A 17,475-nucleotide genomic window follows, 5' to 3' on the forward strand; every position below is an offset into this window, starting at 1 on the left:
TGCATAATTTTGGAGCAATATATGCCATTCTTCGAGAGTTAATTCAGCCCGAACCGTATCGTGAACCCAGATGTGTTATACATCAAAATGTGCGTCTCCATCCTGCGACTACACGCATTACTTTTCTCTTTCGAAAGTGTTACCGTGGCGACGCTAGACGCCAACAAGCGCACCCCCCCTTCATCTGATTGGTCCATATTTGATAGTTCCCCAAAAGGCACCAAATTTGGCATGCAAGCCAGGCCTGGTGATAAATTTGATATTTCATGGTTTGCATTAATGGGCGTGGCCTAACGGCTCAACAGCGCCCCCCGGAAAACTTTGTGCCTCAAGCCCCACAATACGGTTTGACGTACATGCACGAAAATCGCTACACACCTGTATCATGGCACAACTTAAAGAAAAGTCTCTTGGAGCCATGGCCAAAACCGAACAGGATGTCGGCCATTTTGAATAAATTGTGTCATTTTGGCGAAATTTATGCCATTCCTTCGGCAGTTAATTCAGCCCGAACCGTATCGTGCACCCAGGTGTGTTATACATCAAAATGTGCGTCTACATCCTGCGACACCACGCATTACTTTTCTCTTTCAAAAGTGTTACCGTGGCGACGCTAGACGCCAAAAGGCGCGCCCCCCCTTCATGTGATTGGTCCATATTTGATAGTTCTCCAAAAGTCACCAAATTTTGCATGCAAGCCAGGCCTGGTGATAAATTTTATATTTCATGGTTTGCATTAATGGGCGTGGCCTAACGGCTCAACAGCGCCACCTTGAATACTTTTCTCTGCCATAACTTTTGAATGGTTTGACATAGAGAGTCGTGGGTGGTGTCATCAGATTCTGTATGGAGTCCTTGACCTTCATTGGCCTGAATTAGCCCCGCCCCTTCTTCTGATTGGTTGTCCCTTTTTTCTGCTATAAACTTTGAATGGTTTGACATAGGAAGTCGTAGGTGGTGTCAAGGGACTCTGCAATGAGTCCTTGAGCTTCTTTGGCCTGAATTAGCCCCGCCCCTTCTTCTGATTGGTTGTCCCTTTTTATAATAAAATCGCCACGAGCCGCCAGTCGCTCTCGCGCTGACTCCCGCTTCCTGATTCAAACGTCTGCCGGCCCCGCCCCCCGACCAATCGGTGGCGAGTAGGGTGATGACGGCCCCGCCCCCCGACCAATCGGTGGCGAGTAGGGTGATGACGGCCCCGCCCCCCGACCAATCAGTGGCGAGTAGGGTGATGACGGCCCCGCCCCCCGACCAATCAGCTCCCTGTAATGTGGTGACGTCAGAAATATTCCCAGCTCAGCCCGGTTACAACCTTGGCAGAATGGTTACAGAAAAAGTAATAATTAAAATAGTAGGGTTTTACTAATATTTATAACTTACAAATATTTAAAAAAATTAGAAAAAACAGCTCCAGACTTACATTACTAAATATCGATATGTTGGTCTCTCGTAAGTCAGTAGGTCAAATAGAAATGAGAAGCTGAGTCTTAGCTCAGCCAGAGTGTTCCCGTCTTTGGAGTCAGAGATCAGAGTTCAATTCCCGCAGTATCCAGACTTTTTTGTCAGCAATTTTTTTTTTTCTACATCAATATGTGCGTCCCTGTCCTGCAACGACACACATTACTTTTCTCATTTAAAAGCGTTACCGCGGCAACGCTAGACACCAAAAAGTGCGCCCACCCTTCATCTGATTGGTTCAGAGGGAAAAAACTTTGAGCCTCAAGCCCCATAATACGGTTTGACGTACATGAACAAAAATCGGTACACACCTGTATCATGTTGCAACTTAAAGAAAAGTCTCTTGGCGCCATGGCCGAAATTGAACAGGAAGTCGGCCATTTTGAATTAATTGTGTAATTTTGGCGCAATTAATGCCATTCCTTCGGCAATTAATACGGCCCGAACCGTAACGTGCATCCAGGTGACTTATACCTCAAAATGTGCGTCTCCATCTTGCGACTACGCGCATTACTTTTCTCTTTCAAAAGTGTTACCGTGGCGATGCTAGACGCCAAAAAGCGTGCCCCCTTAATCTGATTGGTCCATATTTGATAGTTCTCCAAAAGTCACCAAATTTTGCATGCAAGCCAGGCCTGGTGATAAATTTGATATTTCATGGTTTGCATTAATGGGCGTGGCAAAATGGCTCAACAGCACCCCCCGGAAAACTTTTCTCTGCCATAACTTTTGAATGGTTTGACATAAAGAGTCATGGGTGGTGTCATGGGACTCGGTATTGAGTCCTTGACCATAATTGGTGAAAATTAGCCCCGCCCCTTCTTTTGATTGGTTGTCCCTATTTCCTGCTATAACTTTTGAATGGTTTGACATGGAGAGTCGTGGGTGGTGTCATCAGACTCTGTATGGAGTCCTTGACCTTCATTGGCCTGAATTAGCCCCGCCCCTTCTTCTGATTGGTTGTCCCTTTTTTCTGCTATAACTTTTCAATGGTTTGACATAGGAAGTCGTGGATGGTGTCATTTCTGATACTTATGGGGGGCGGTGGCCGTGAGTGCGAGGGCCCGTTCATCGCTGCTTGCAGCTTTAATTAGGGCCCGAGCACCTTCAGTGCGAAGGCCCTATTGTATTTGCAGGAATTTTTATTATTATTATTATTTTCCTGACAAAGTGAAGGCCTTTTTGCCCCCCTTAACATGCCCAAAAAGTCACCAAATTTTGCACCCTAGTCAGGCCTGGCGAAAAATTTGATATTTAAAGGTTTGCATTAATGGGCGTGGCAAAATGGCTCAACAGCGCCCCCCGGAAAACTTTGTGCCTCAAGCCCCACGATACGGTTTGACGTACATGCACGAAAATCAGTACACACCTGTATCATGGGACAACTTAAACAAAAGTCTCTTGGGGTCATGCCCGAAACCGAACAGGATGTCGGCCATATTGAATTAGTTGTGTCATTTTGGCGAAATTTATGCCATTCCTTCGAAAGTTAATTCAGCCCGAACCGTAACGTGCCCCCAAGTGTGTTATACATCAAAATGTGCGTCTCCATCCTGCGACAACACGCATTACTTTTCTCTTTCAAAAGCGTTACCGTGGCGGCGCTAGACGCCAAAAAGCGCGCCCACCCTTCATCTGATTGTTTCGACAGAAAAAACTTTGTGCCTCAAGCCCCATAATACGGTTTGACGTACATGAACGAAAATCGGTACACAGCTGTATCATGTCGCAACTAAAAGAAAAGTCTCTTGGCGCCATGGCCGAAACCGAACAGGAAGTCGGCCATTTTGAACATTCTGAATTAATTGCGTAATTTTGGAGCAATATATGCCATTCCTTCGAGAGTTAATTCAGCCCGAACCGTATCGTGAACCCAGATGTGTTATACATCAAAATGTGCGTCTCCATCCTGCGACTACACGCATTACTTTTCTCTTTCGAAAGTGTTACCGTGGCGACGCTAGACGCCAACAAGCGCACCCCCCCTTCATCTGATTGGTCCATATTTGATAGTTCTCCAAAAGTCACCAAATTTTACATGCAAGCCAGACTTGGCGATAAATTTGATATTTCATGGTTTGCATTAATGGGCGTGGCCTAACGGCTCAACAGCGCCCCCTAGAATACTTTTATCTGCCATAACTTTTGAATGGTTTGACATAGGAAGTCGTGGGTGGTGTCATGGGATTCTGTAATGAGTCCTCAAGCTTCGTTGGCCTTAATTAGCCCCGCCCCTTCTTCTGATTGGTTGTCCCGATTTTCTGCTATAACTTTTGAATGGTTTGACATAAAGAGTCGTGGGTGGTGTCATGGGACTCGGTATTGAGTCCTTGACCATAATTGGCCTGAATTAGCCCCGCCCCTTCTTCTGATTGGTTGTCCCGATTTTCTGCCATAACTTTTGAATGGTTTGACATAGAGAGTCGTGGGTGGTGTCATCAGAGTCTGTAATGAGTCCTTGACCTTCATTTGCCTGAATTAGCCCCGCCCCTTCTTCTGATTGGTTGTTCCTTTTTTCTGCTATAACTTTTGAATGGTTTGACATAGAGAGTCGTGGGTGGTGTCATTTCTGATATGCTTATGGGGGGCGGTGGACGTGAGTGCGAGGGCCCGTTCATCGCTGCTTGCAGCTTTAATTATTATTATTATTTTTCTGACGAAAGGAGGGGCCTTTTTGCCCCCCTAAACGTGCCCAAAAAGTCACCAAATTTTGCACCCTAGTCAGGCCTGGCGAAAAATTTGATATTTAATGGTTTGCATTAATGGGCGTGGCAAAATGGCTCAACAGCGCCCCCTTGAAAACTTTGTGCCTCAAGCCCCACGATACGGTTTGACGTACATGCACGAAAATCGGTACACACCTGTATCATGGCGCAACTGAAAGAAAAGTCTCTTGGCGTCATGCCCGAAACCGAACAGGAAGTCGGCCATTTTGAATTAGTCGTGTCATTTTGGCGAAATTTATGCCATTCCTTCGAAAGTTAATTCAGCCCGAACCGTAACGTGCCCCCAAGTGTGTTATACATCAAAATGTGCGTCTCCATCCTGCGACAACACGCATTACTTTTCTCTTTCAAAAGCGTTACCGTGGCGGCGCTAGACGCCAAAAAGCGCGCCCACCCTTCATCTGATTGGTTCGACAGAAAAAACTTTGTGCCTCAAGCCCCATAATACGGTTTGACGTACATGAATGAAAATCGGTACACTCCTGTATTATGTCGCAACTAAAAGAAAAGTCTCTTGGCGCCATGGCCGAAACCGAACAGGAAGTCGGCCATTTTGAACATTCTGAATTAATTGCGTAATTTTGGAGCAATATATGCCATTCCTTCGAGAGTTAATTCAGCCCGAACCGTATCGTGAACCCAGATGTGTTATACATCAAAATGTGCGTCTCCATCCTGCGACTACACGCATTACTTTTCTCTTTGAAAAGTGTTACCGTGGCGACGCTAGACACCAACAAGCGCACCCCCCCTTCATCTGATTGGTCCATATTTGATAGTTCCCCAAAAGGCACCAAATTTGGCACGCAAGCCAGGCCTGGAGATAAATTTGATATTTCATGGTTTGCATTAATGGGCGTGGCAAAATGGCTCAACAGCGCCCCCCGGAAAACTTTGTGCCTCAAGCCCCACAATACGGTTTGACGTACATGCACGAGAATCCCTACACACCTGTATCATGGCACAACTTAAAGAAAAGTCTCTTGGAGCCATGGCCGAAACCGAACAGGATGTCGGCCATTTTGAATAAATTGTGTAATTTTGGCGAAATTTATGCCATTCCTTCGGCAGTTAATTCAGCCCGAACCGTAACGTGCACCCAGGTGTGTTATACATCAAAATGTGCATCTACATCCTGCGACACCACGCATTACTTTTCTCTTTCAAAAGTGTTACCGTGGCGACGCTAGACGCCAAAAGGCGCGCCCCCCCCTTCATGTGATTGGTCCATATTTGATAGTTCTCCAAAAGTCACCAAATTTTGCATGCAAGACAGACTTGGCGATAAATTTGATATTTCTTGGTTTGCATTAATGGGCGTGGCCTAACGGCTCAACAGCCCCCCCTAGAATACTTTTATCTGCCATAACTTTTGAATGGTTTGACATAGGAAGTCGTGGGTGGTGTCATGGGATTCTGTAATGAGTCCTTAAGCTTAGTTGGCCTTAATTAGCCCCGCCCCTTCTTCTGATTGGTTGTCCTTTTTTTATAATAAAATTGCCGCGAGCCGCCAGTCGCTCTCGCGCTGACTCCCGCTTCCTGATTCAAACGTCTGCCGGCCCCGCCCCCTGACCAATCAGTGGCGAGTAGGGTGATGGCGGCCCCGCCCCCCGACCAATCAGTGGCGAGTAGGGTGATGACGGCCCCGCCCCCCGACCAATCAGTGGCGAGTAGGGTGATGACGGCCCCGCCCCCCGACCAATCAGCTCCCTGTACTGTGGTGACTTCAGAAATATTCCCGGCTCAGCCCGGTTACAACCTTGGCAGAATGGTTACAAAAAAAGTAATAATTTAAATAGTAGGGTTTTACTAATATTTATAACTTACAAATATTTAAAAAATTAGGAAAAAAAAGTTCCAGACATTTTATCGCTATGTTGGTCTGTCCTAACCCAGTAGGTCAAATAAAAGGAATAGCTGAGACTTAGCTCAGCCAGATTATTGCGGTCTTTGCTGCCAGAGGTCGAGAGTTCAAGCCTGGCTTGATATGCCAAAATTTTTGTCAGCAATTTTTGTGTTTTTTTTACATCAAAATGTTCGTCTCTGTCCTGTGACGACGCACATTACTTTTCTCTTTCCCCTTCTTCTGATTGGTTGTCCCGATTTTCTGCCATAACTTTTGAATTTGAGTGGAGTTTGCGCGCGCAGCTCCCGCGGGGGGAGGGGCTGATGTTCAGCGCGGCCGCCATCTTGGTCGAGGCGCCGCATTGACTGCCTGAGAACGTCGGGCGTGGCCGCCATCTTGGATCGGTATCGCTTTAACTCTAGAGCGTTCACTTCTATTGTGGAAGGAGGTGTCTGCATAAGTAAAATAACTATAACTCACTTGATTTTCAACCGATTTTCACGCGGTTTGCTTTGTTACAAACGGCAGACATGTAGCTATGATACAGGATGCTTGATGTACGTTAAATATGCAAGCTTTCATGCTAAAATACGTTCTGCAGGTAGTCACACTTCAGGTATACACACACACACACACACACACACACTATATATATATATATATATATATATATATATATATATATATATATATATATATACACACACACACACACACACACACACAATATACACAATACAAAATACAGTATAGCATATTAATGAATGTATTAATATATTTGAATAACAGACATAACAAGCTTAAAAACAAAAAACATAACGGATGACAGCATACAATTGTCATAATGGAGAAAAAAAAGAAACATTTGGAAGGAGTGTGTGTGTGAGGAATTGTATATTAGTGTTATAAATTGAAATTATATAATAATGCAATCGCTATGATATATCATTTTACAATATAATACAGTCAAAAATATATGAAATGAAGCAACATACAATGCAATAATACAATATGCTATATTACTGGGTACGCTAATATGAAATAACAACATGTAATATAATATGGTATAATAGATTAATATAATATCATACATTCTGGACCATGAGATACAGCTGTACTGTATGATCGTCGTTCATTTGAGTGATCTGATTTTTTTTTTCATGGTTTGCATTAATGGGCGTGTCCTCACGGCTCAACAGCGCCCCCTAGAATACTTTTTTCTGCCATAACTTTTGAAAGGTTTGACATAGAGAGTCGTGGGTGGTGTCATGGGACTCGGCATTGAGTCCTTGACCATAATTGGTGACAATTAGCCCAGTCCCTTTTTCTGATTGGTTGTCCCTATTTTCTGCTATAACTTTTGAATGTTTTGACATAGAGAGTCGTGGGTGGTGTCATGGGACTCTGTAATGAGTCCTTGATCTTCTTTGCCCTGAATTAGCCCCGCCCCTTCTTCTGACTGGTCGTCCCTTTTTTCTGCTATAACTTTTGAAGGGTTTGACATAGGAAGTCGTGGGTGGTGTCATTTCTGATATGCTTATGGGGGGCGGTTGACGTGAGTGCGAGGGCCCGTTCATCGCTGCTTGCAGCTTTAATTAGGGCCCGAGCACCTTCAGTGCGAAGGCCCTATTGTATCTGTAGGAATTTTTTTTTTTCTTTTTCTTTTTCTTTTTCTTTTTCTTCTGACGAAAGGAAGGCCTTTTTGCCCCCCTAAACGTGCCCAAAAAGTCACCAAATTTTGCATGCAAGTCAGGCCTGGCGAAAAATTTGATATTTAATGGTTTACATTAATGGGCGTGGCAAAATGGCTCAACAGCGCCCCCCGGAAAACTTTGTGCCTCAAGCCCCACAATATGGTTTGACGTACATGCACGAAAATCGCTACACACCTGTATCAGTACACAACTTAAAGAAAAGTCTCTTGGCGACATGGCCGAAACCGAACAGGAAGTCGGCCATTTTGAATTAATCGTGTCACTTTGGCGCAATTTATGCCATTCCTTCGGCAGTTAATACGGCCCGAACCGTAACGTGCCCCCAAGTGTGTTATACATCAAAATGTGCGTCTCCATCCTGCGACTACACGCATTACTTTTCTCTTTCAAAAGCGTTACCGTGGCGACGCTAGACGCCAAAAAGCGCGCCCACCCTTCATCTGGTTGGTTCAGACAGAAAAAACTTTGCGCCTCAAGCCCCACAATACAGTGTGACGTACATGAACGAAAATTGGTACACACCTGTATCATGTCGCAACTTACAGAAAAGTCTCTTGGCACCATGGCCGAAACCGAACAGGAAGTCGGCCATTTTAAACATTCTGAATTAATCGCGTAATTTTGGAGCAATATGAGCCATTCCTTCGAGAATTAATACGGCCCGAACCGTAACGTGCACCCAGGTGTGTTATACATCAAAATGTGCGTCTCTATCCTGGGACTACGCGCATTACTTTTCTCTTTCAAAAGTGTTACCGTGGCGACGCTAGCCGCGAAAAAGCGCGCGTCCCTTCATCTGATTGGTCAATATTTGATAGTTCTCCAAAAGTCACCAAATTTTGCATGCAAGCCAGGCCTGGCGATAAATTTGATATTTCATGGTTTGTATTAATGGGCGTGGCTTAACGGCTCAACAGCGCCACCTAGAATACTTTTCTCTGCCATAACTTTTGAATGGTTTGACATAAAGAGTCGTGGGTGGTGTCATGGGACTCGGTAAAGAGTCCTTGACCATAATTGGTGAAAATTAGCCCCGCCCCTTCTTCTGATTGGTTGTCCCTTTTTTCTGCTATAACTTTTGAATGGTTTGACATAGGAAGTCGTGGGTGGTGTCATTTCTGATATGCTGATGGGGGGCGGTGGCCGTGAGTGCGAGGGCCCGTTCATTGCTGCTTGTTCTTCTTCTTCTTCTTCTTCTTCTTATTGTTCTGACAAAAGGAAGGCCTTTTTGCCCCCATAAACGTGCCCAAAAAGTCACCAAATTTTGCATGCAAGCCAGGCCTGGCGAAAAATTTGATATTTAATGGTTTGCATTAATGGGCGTGGCAAAATGGCTCAACAGCGCCCCCTTGAAAACTTTGTGCCTCAAGCCCCACGATACGATTTGACGTACATGCACGAAAATCGGTACACACCTGTATCATGGCACAACTTAAAGAAAAGTCTCTTGGCGTCATGCCCGAAACCGAACAGGATGTCGGCCATTTTGAATTAGTCGTGTCATTTTGGCAAAATTTATGCCATTCCTTCGACAGTTAATACGGCCCGAACCGTAACGTTCCCCCAAGTGTGTTTTACATCAAAATGTGCGTCTCCATCCTCCGACACCACGCATTACTTTTCTCTTTCAAAAGCGTTACCGTGGCGACGCTAGACGCCAAAAAGCGTGCCCACCCTTCATCTGATTGGTTCCGACAGAAAAAACTTTGCGCCTCAAGCCCCATAATACGGTTTGACGTACATGAACGAAAATCGGTACACATCTTTATCATGTCGCTACTTAAAGAAAAGTCTCTTGGCGCCATGGCCGAAACCGAACAGGAAGTCGGCCATTTTGAACATTCTTAATTAATCGCATAATTTTGGAGCAATATATGCCATTCCTTCGAGAATTAATACGGCCCGAACCGTATCGTGAACCCAGATGTGTTATACATCAAAATGTGCGTCTCCATCCTGCGACTACGCGCATTACTTTTCTCTTTCAAAAGTGTTACCGTGGCGACGCTAGACGCCAACAAGCACACCCCCCTTTCATCTGATTGGTCCATATTTGATAGTTCCCCAAAAGGCACCAAATTTGGCACGCAAGCCAGGCCTGGCGATAAATTTGATATTTCATGGTTTGCATTAATGGGCGTGGCAAAATGGCTCAACAGCGCCCCCCGGAAAACTTTGTGCCTCAAGCCCCACAATACGGTTTGACATACATGCACGAAAATCGCTACACACCTGTATCATGGCACAACTTAAACAAAAGTCTCTTGGAGCCATGGCCGAAACCGAACAGGAAGTCGGCCATTTTGAAATCTGATTGGTCCATATTTGATAGTTCTCCAAAAGTCACCAAATTTTGCATGCAAGACAGACTTGGCGATACATTTGATATTTCATGGTTTCCATTAATGGGCGTGGCCTAACGGCTCAACAGCGCCCCCTAGAATACTTTTATCTGCCATAACTTTTGAATGGTTTGACATAGGAAGTTGTGGGTGGTGTCATGGGACTCTGTAATGAGTCCTTAAGCTTCGTTGGCCTTAATTAGCCCCGCCCCTTCTTCTGATTGGTTGTCCCGATTTTCTGCTATAACTTTGGAATGGTTTGACATAGAGAGTCGTGGGTGGTGTCATCAGATTCTGTATGGAGTCCTTGACCTTCATTGGCCTGAATTAGCCCCGCCCCTTCTTCTGATTGGTTGTCCCCTTTTTCTGCTATAACTTTTGAATGGTTTGACATAGGAAGTCGTGGGTGGTGTCTTTTCTAATATGCTTATGGGGGGCGGTGGCCGTGAGTGCGAGGGCCCGTTCATCGCTGCTTGCAGCTTTAATTTTTTTTTTTTTTTTTTGCTTCAGCAGTCCTAGCAGTCCAATAACATTTAGCTGGAAGCAATTAAGATATCCAGCTATGCAGCAAAACTGAGTTTATGGAGTAATCTAGATGTTTTGACACCACAGAGTCCTGATTTCCAATAAATAATAATGCATACATATATAAAAATCAATAGAAGGCTACCGATTACAACAACAGTAATCTATAAGTAATTTTTATTTGATGTTCAGAGAGTTTCCTAGCAAAAAAAAGTTGATGTTAGAAGTGAGCCACAACACTTTAATTAATAAAAGTTGAGTTTAAAACTGTCCTTTCATGTACTATCCCCACTCATTCCTATTTAGGGTCGCAGGGATCTGCTGAAGCGTCTTTGTGAGAGAGTCAGAGGTATACCCCAGACAGGTCATCAGTCCATCGCATACACAAACAACCCCACACACACACTCACTCCTACTCCTCCCGTTAGCCTGACATACATGTTTTTGGACTGTGGGAGGAAGCCAGACCACCCGGAGAAAACCCACACAACCTCAGGGCGAACATGCAAGCTACACAGAGAAATGTCCCGAGCTGGGATTTGTACCAGGAAATTGCTGCGTGGCAACAGCCTTAGCCACCAAGCCTATGTCAGTTTTTTTCAATCAATGAACTGATTGTTCCTTGATTGAAACAGACTCATTTTTGGCCGCTTGGGTTTCTGGAAATGTTGTTTTTATTTATATTTAATACTCATTGTTGAGTTTGATTCAAAAGTTATCATATGCATGTATGCAGTATAAGACATATAAGTGATTCATGGGCAGTTTTTAATAGACACATTATTCAATAATCAAGCATGTTCAAGTGCTTGAATGCATCAAATGATAAAAGGCATGCACCAAACAGTAGCATTGCAACTCACAAGGAAAAAAGGACAATGATGCTCTATTTGTCTAAAGGAAAAAAGGAAAAAAAAGGAAAAATGGCAATGAATTTTGAAACAAAATAGGCAAAAGGGGAAGCTGAGGGAAAATAAATTAACACAAATAAACAAAGAAAGCTCTGTTGGATGAATCTTAGCTTGAGCAGAGGCAGACGAAAGACTAAATAAATTTGGTGAAGAGGACAACTAAGGTAAGAAAGAGGGTGAAGACTCAATTTTGAAAGTGGACCTATTGCTGAAAATGATTAAAAAACTTGTCGGCCAAAACAGGTGGTAGCGCAGGGCTGCAAATACAAGAATCTTAGTAAGCTTATACTATCTCCCTTGAACAGTTTTTCTAGTTTCACCTTCATCACCTGGCTAACATACAAATCTAGAAGCCATTTCACCACAGAGGGGAATCACAGTATGAGCCTGCTTATAATAAGTTAGCTGTAAAGTGCAAAAACATGGCAAAAATATTTAGGTTTTACAAGAATCTTTGTTTGTTTCTTTCGCTCAAAAACTTGCTATGTGACTACAATGTGCAATACAGCATGTTATGCTTATTCGATCGAAATCCTTAGGACCCACTGCTGTACATGTATTAGATGTTTTCCTGCAATGCATCTTCAGAAAACTTGTCTGCCAATACACCATCAGCTCAGGCGGAGACAGAGAATCATCCATCACCATCATCTCTGAGTTTAGCTTGTAGTTTTTTACTTAATTGCGTTATGATGCTTTGTTACTGTATCTCGCTTCAGCCAAAGATGCACTGCAACACGCAGACTATGAACAGCGCCTCCTATTGTTCCTAGTTTTTCTGAAGTCTGTTATTACTGACAACGGACTATAAGTTAATACTTTTCCTGATGTCTGACTTTCATTGTATTTGGCCTGTGCTGGACATCTCTGTGTCAGCATCACAAGAGGAGTACATACTGTGCACGTAAAATAGGAGTTGTACTTTCTTCTTGTTCACACCTTAATCCCCTCAAGCACCCATTTCCTGCCACGAAAGTATTATGCAACGGGCACGTAAAAGAGTTTAGTGTCACAGAAAGAGTCCAATAGGATATTTAAAGAGCAGGAAAAAAATGAAGAAATTAAAGTCACTGTGAGATACAGCTCTGCACAAACAAAAAGAAAACAGATTAATTAAAAGCGAAAAGAAAAAAGATCATCTGGCAAGTTAGCAAACATTGGGTTGTGGTAGGGACGGAGGCCTTTCCCTGCTAGGGAGGAAGTATTTGGGTTTTATTGGTTTCATATGACATGACAGAAACTTTTTAAGATGTTGTAGACGCACTGGTAAAAAAGCAGTCTGCCCACCCCTGCATAAAGTGCGCCTGTGATCTTGACCATATTTATAGGCACTGTCTTGTGTCACATGGCTTCCATTTCTTCCCTTGTTGGGACCCCCTGTGGCTGCTTTTACAAGCGCCCGTACGAAGAGGTCAAACGCACCCTTGTCCGTGGCTTAGTCAGGAATCCTCCTGTTTCGTTCTTACACAATTTTCCTTGACATTTTTTGTGTTAAAAATAGACATCATACAGTAAAATTACATCCATAATGTATTTTCCTAGACATCAATTAAAAACTTTGCTGATGTACAATTGAATCTGTAATTCATATTACATAACAAATAAATAAATAAATAAATAAATAAATAAAGCCTTGTGGTGATCTTGAATTTGTGTTTTCCTCAAGTGAAGAAATGTAATTTTCTCCAATACAGGACATCAGTGCTGAAAGCTCATATTTACCTCAATTCATATTTTTAGGGGTTACACTTTCTGATGATAAAAAGACAACCTCCATCTATCATTTTTGATCAAATTATGGATTTTTTTATTTGTTAATTTTAAAGTAATTACGAGTGAACTGAGTGCCCTATGTGAGTGAGAAAAGGGTTCTGTAGAAGTTAATGTCATCCTGCTATCACCATACAGTATATTACAAAAGAAAGACTGTCATGAAATGCATTAATTCAAAGGTTTTCTGCTCTTAATAAAAGAGAACATTTTAAATTTCCAGTAGAGGAAGGTTGAGAGGAGCACAGGAGTAGCACCTTCAAACCAGGGACTGATTTGTCATTTCTCTTTCTGACTTCCATGAACTCAGTGCTGCATTTCATAAAGTACTGCTCTGGCCAGCAATTACAATTAAAGGGCCTTACAATACAAAGTCCGAAGTTCTTCCACCGCAGATATGTCCTGGGTTGCATCTGGGTCATGCATGGTTGCATCTTGATAGCAGACATTTACAACTTTTATTTTCATATCAGTTGCATCACACGATTATAACACCAGTTACATCCTCAATTACCTCTTGTAGTCTACGAATGTAAAGCAAACCAGAGGAGTTACACCAGCACTTTCATCATATCTTAAAAATTAAAAAAAAAACAAGGAAACCATTGTTTTTCAAGCAATAGTATAAATTAGACAATATGTTTTCTCTATCCTCTTGGTTTCAAAAGAGGTTATGATACCACCAATTTCATGAGAATGGCCAAATATGTCTAGATTCAATTGATTTGGTCACCACTGATACTTAAAGGAGATGTCTGTCTGGCTAAACCTTAAACATGAAAATCAAAGTAACACAAGTGGTTCCATGTGGGTTTTAAAATGTAATGTGAACTTTTTTCATTTAAAGTGATTTTGTCACTGTGGGGCTGACATATACATTTCACATATTCTGTGCCACCAGCACATAATGCAGTGATAAAACAGTTGACATTATAAGTATCTATTTTATATGTACATTTGTATGGAACCTCTAACACACTTACAGCTTCAAAAGGCCTCTGGTGTTTCTTGGACTGTTACAAGGATGCACAAATTTGGAAGATATAATCGGATGCATGCATATCCATGGCAAGCATGGAAAAAAAAAGAAAAGAAAATCACAGCAAAAACTGTCAGTTATTTTCCCCTTTCTATTTTCTGAAGTCACTGAAAGTCATGACAAAATAATTAGGTAAAACCCATAATGACCAAAGATATATGTATGAAACATTATATCAATCTTAGAAACAGAGGAGTGTTATCAAATGTGGGATGAAAGAACTGCATAAATGTTGTCATTTTACACTGTTGTATCCTGAGCCAGACCTAATACATTCTCTCTCTCTCTCTCTCTCTCTCTCTCTCTCTCTCTCTCTCTCTCTCTCTCTCTCTCTCTCTCTCTCTCTCTCTCTCTCTTCTCTCTTCTCTCCTCTCTCTCTCTCTCTCGTCTCTCTCTCTCTCTCTCTCCCAAGCTGCAGATCCCTGCATCTCTCTTTGGCCATGTGGTGCAGCGTGTTGGTTTTAGTGGGCACTAAAAACACACTGTTAAAACATAGTTTTAAAAGTTCCTAAAAGCATTTTTCCGTCTTTGGGATTGGCACTTTAATCTGCTCTCAGGTTTCACGTGCTGCACTGGCACACCTGCGGGGAGAGGGATTTAAAAAACTGGATGAAACTTGCCCACTGGCTTCCACATCGTAGACTCCTTGTAAAAATGAATAAGGAGCGGGCTGATCAGATTCATTGTTTTAATTTTAAAGAAGATGTCGTTTTTGTCTGAACAGAGGCCTTCATGACCTCCAGACTCTCTTAGCAAGAATCTGCTAAGACTCTGACTGTACCATCTAAAAGACGGAGATTATAATGTAAACTGTTAACTTCAATTAATTGATGTCAATCTAATTTATCTTTGCAATACTTTTTCTAGATTATATTTCCAAAACTTAAACAGTCTTCTGACACAGATTCTTTCTTTGATTTTGGTATCAGGGTATTTTTTGTAGATAATTTCTACAACATTTCGAGAAGTAGGTTACGTTAAGGTCAAATCCAACTTGATAAGGATCACAGAGAATGGGCTTCCTTCCTCTTTCTACTGTCTCATAAAAATGATTTTTATTTGCACTTTTCCCACTTTAACTGTCGTCTCTATGCATTCAAGCAGACATTTGAAAGCAGAGGAAGGGAGTAAAAGATGCTCTATCTGTCTATCTCAGAGACAAAGTGGTTCCAAGAAGAAGGGGTCGTCGGTGAGTTCAAGGGAGTTCAGAATTTCAAAAAAGGTTAAAGCTTCAGGTTCAAGGGGGAACGAGGTGAGCTGTTTGGAGTTGTAAGGACTTATCTCGTTTGAAACAAAGATACCGGGCATAGCGCTAGCAGGGATTGAAGCGTTTCATAAGGGAATTAGGTCGGACAGGGCCTACACTGCAGAAACAGCCCCTCTAGAATTTCTATACACCCTTAAGCCTGTGCACGGTAACGGGGCAAATTGTTATATATTAAGCAAAAATAAGCAAAAAAAACTCCAATCAAAGCTGCAAGCAGTGATGAACGGGGCCCTCGTGCGTTGCAATTTTCACCAATAAAGGTCAATGACTCAAAACTATGTCCGATGACACCACCCACGACTCTGTATGTCATACCATTCAAAAGTTATGCCAGAAAATAGAGACTATCAAATATTGGACCAATCAGAAGAAGGGGCGGGGCTAATTCATGCCAATGAAAGTCAAGTACTCAATACCGAGTCAGATGACACCACCCACGACTCTTTATCACAACCCGTTAAAAAGTTATGGCAGAAAATAGGAACTACCAAATATCGACCAATCAGAAGAAGGGGCGGGGCTAATTTCATGCCAATGAAAGTCAAGTACTCAATACCGAGTCAGATGACACCACCCACGACTCTGTATGTCAAACCATTCAAAAGTTATAGCAGAAAATAGGGACTATCAAATATTGACCAAATCAGAAGAAGGGGCGGGGCTAATTCAGGCCAATGAAAGTCAAGTACTCAATACCGAGTCTGATGACACCACCCACGACTCTTTATCACAACCCGTTCAAAAGTTATGGCAGAAAATAGGGACTATCAAATATCAACCAATCATGTTCACCAATTTGCACCAATTATGTTCAAGGACTCAAAACCGAGTCCGATGACACCACCCATGAGTCTTTATATCAAACCATTCAGAAGTTATGGCAGAAAGCAGGAACTATCAAATATGGACCAATCAGATGAAGGGGGGGGGCGTGCTTTTTGGCGTCTATCGTCGCCACGGTAACGCTTTTGACTGAGAAAAGTGATGCACGTTGTTGCAGGATGGAGACGCACATTTTGATGTACAACACACCTGGGTGCACGTTACGGTTTGGGCCGTATTAACTGCCGAAGGAATGGCATAAATTGCGCCAAAATTACACGATTAAGTCAAAATGTCCGACTTCCTGTTCGGTTTTGGCCATGGCGCCAAGAGACTTTTCTTTAAGTTGTGACATGATACAAGTGTCTACCTATTTTCGTACATGTACGTCAAACCGTATTGTGGAGTTTGACGCACAAAGTTTTCTAGGGGGCGCTGTTGAGCCATTTTGCCACGCCCTTTAATGCAAACCATTAAATATCACATTTTTCGCCAGGCCTGGCTTGTGTGCAAAATTTGGTGACTTTTGGGGCACGTTTAGGGGGACAAAAAGGCCCTCATTTCGTCGGAAGAAAAAAGAAAGAAAGAAAAATTCCTACAGATACAATAGGGCCTTCGCACTGTAAATGCTCGGGGCCCTAATAATTCCTACAGATACAATAGGGCCTTCGCACTATCAGTGCTTGGGCCCTAATAATAAAGAATACTAAAGAATTCCTACAGATACAATAGGGCCTTCGCACTGTAAGTGCTCGGGCCCTACAAATTCCTACAGATACAATAAGGCCTTTGCACTGGCAATGCTCGGGCCCTAATAAAGAATTCCTACAGATACAATAGGGCCTTCGCACTGTAAGTGCTCGGGCCCTACAAATTCCTACAGATACAATAGGGCCTTCGCACTGTAAGTGCTCGGGCCCTAATTACTACAGATACAATAGGGCCTTCGCACAAATGCTCGGGCCCTAAATATTGGATTAAAATGGGGCTGATTCTTGGATCTTCTATAGTGTTATTATTGTTGAATAAATATTATTGCCACCCCAAACTGCCT

The sequence above is a fragment of the Cololabis saira genome, chromosome 11 (assembly GCF_033807715.1).
Source record: "Cololabis saira isolate AMF1-May2022 chromosome 11, fColSai1.1, whole genome shotgun sequence".
Classification (NCBI taxonomy): Eukaryota; Metazoa; Chordata; class Actinopteri; order Beloniformes; family Belonidae; genus Cololabis; species Cololabis saira.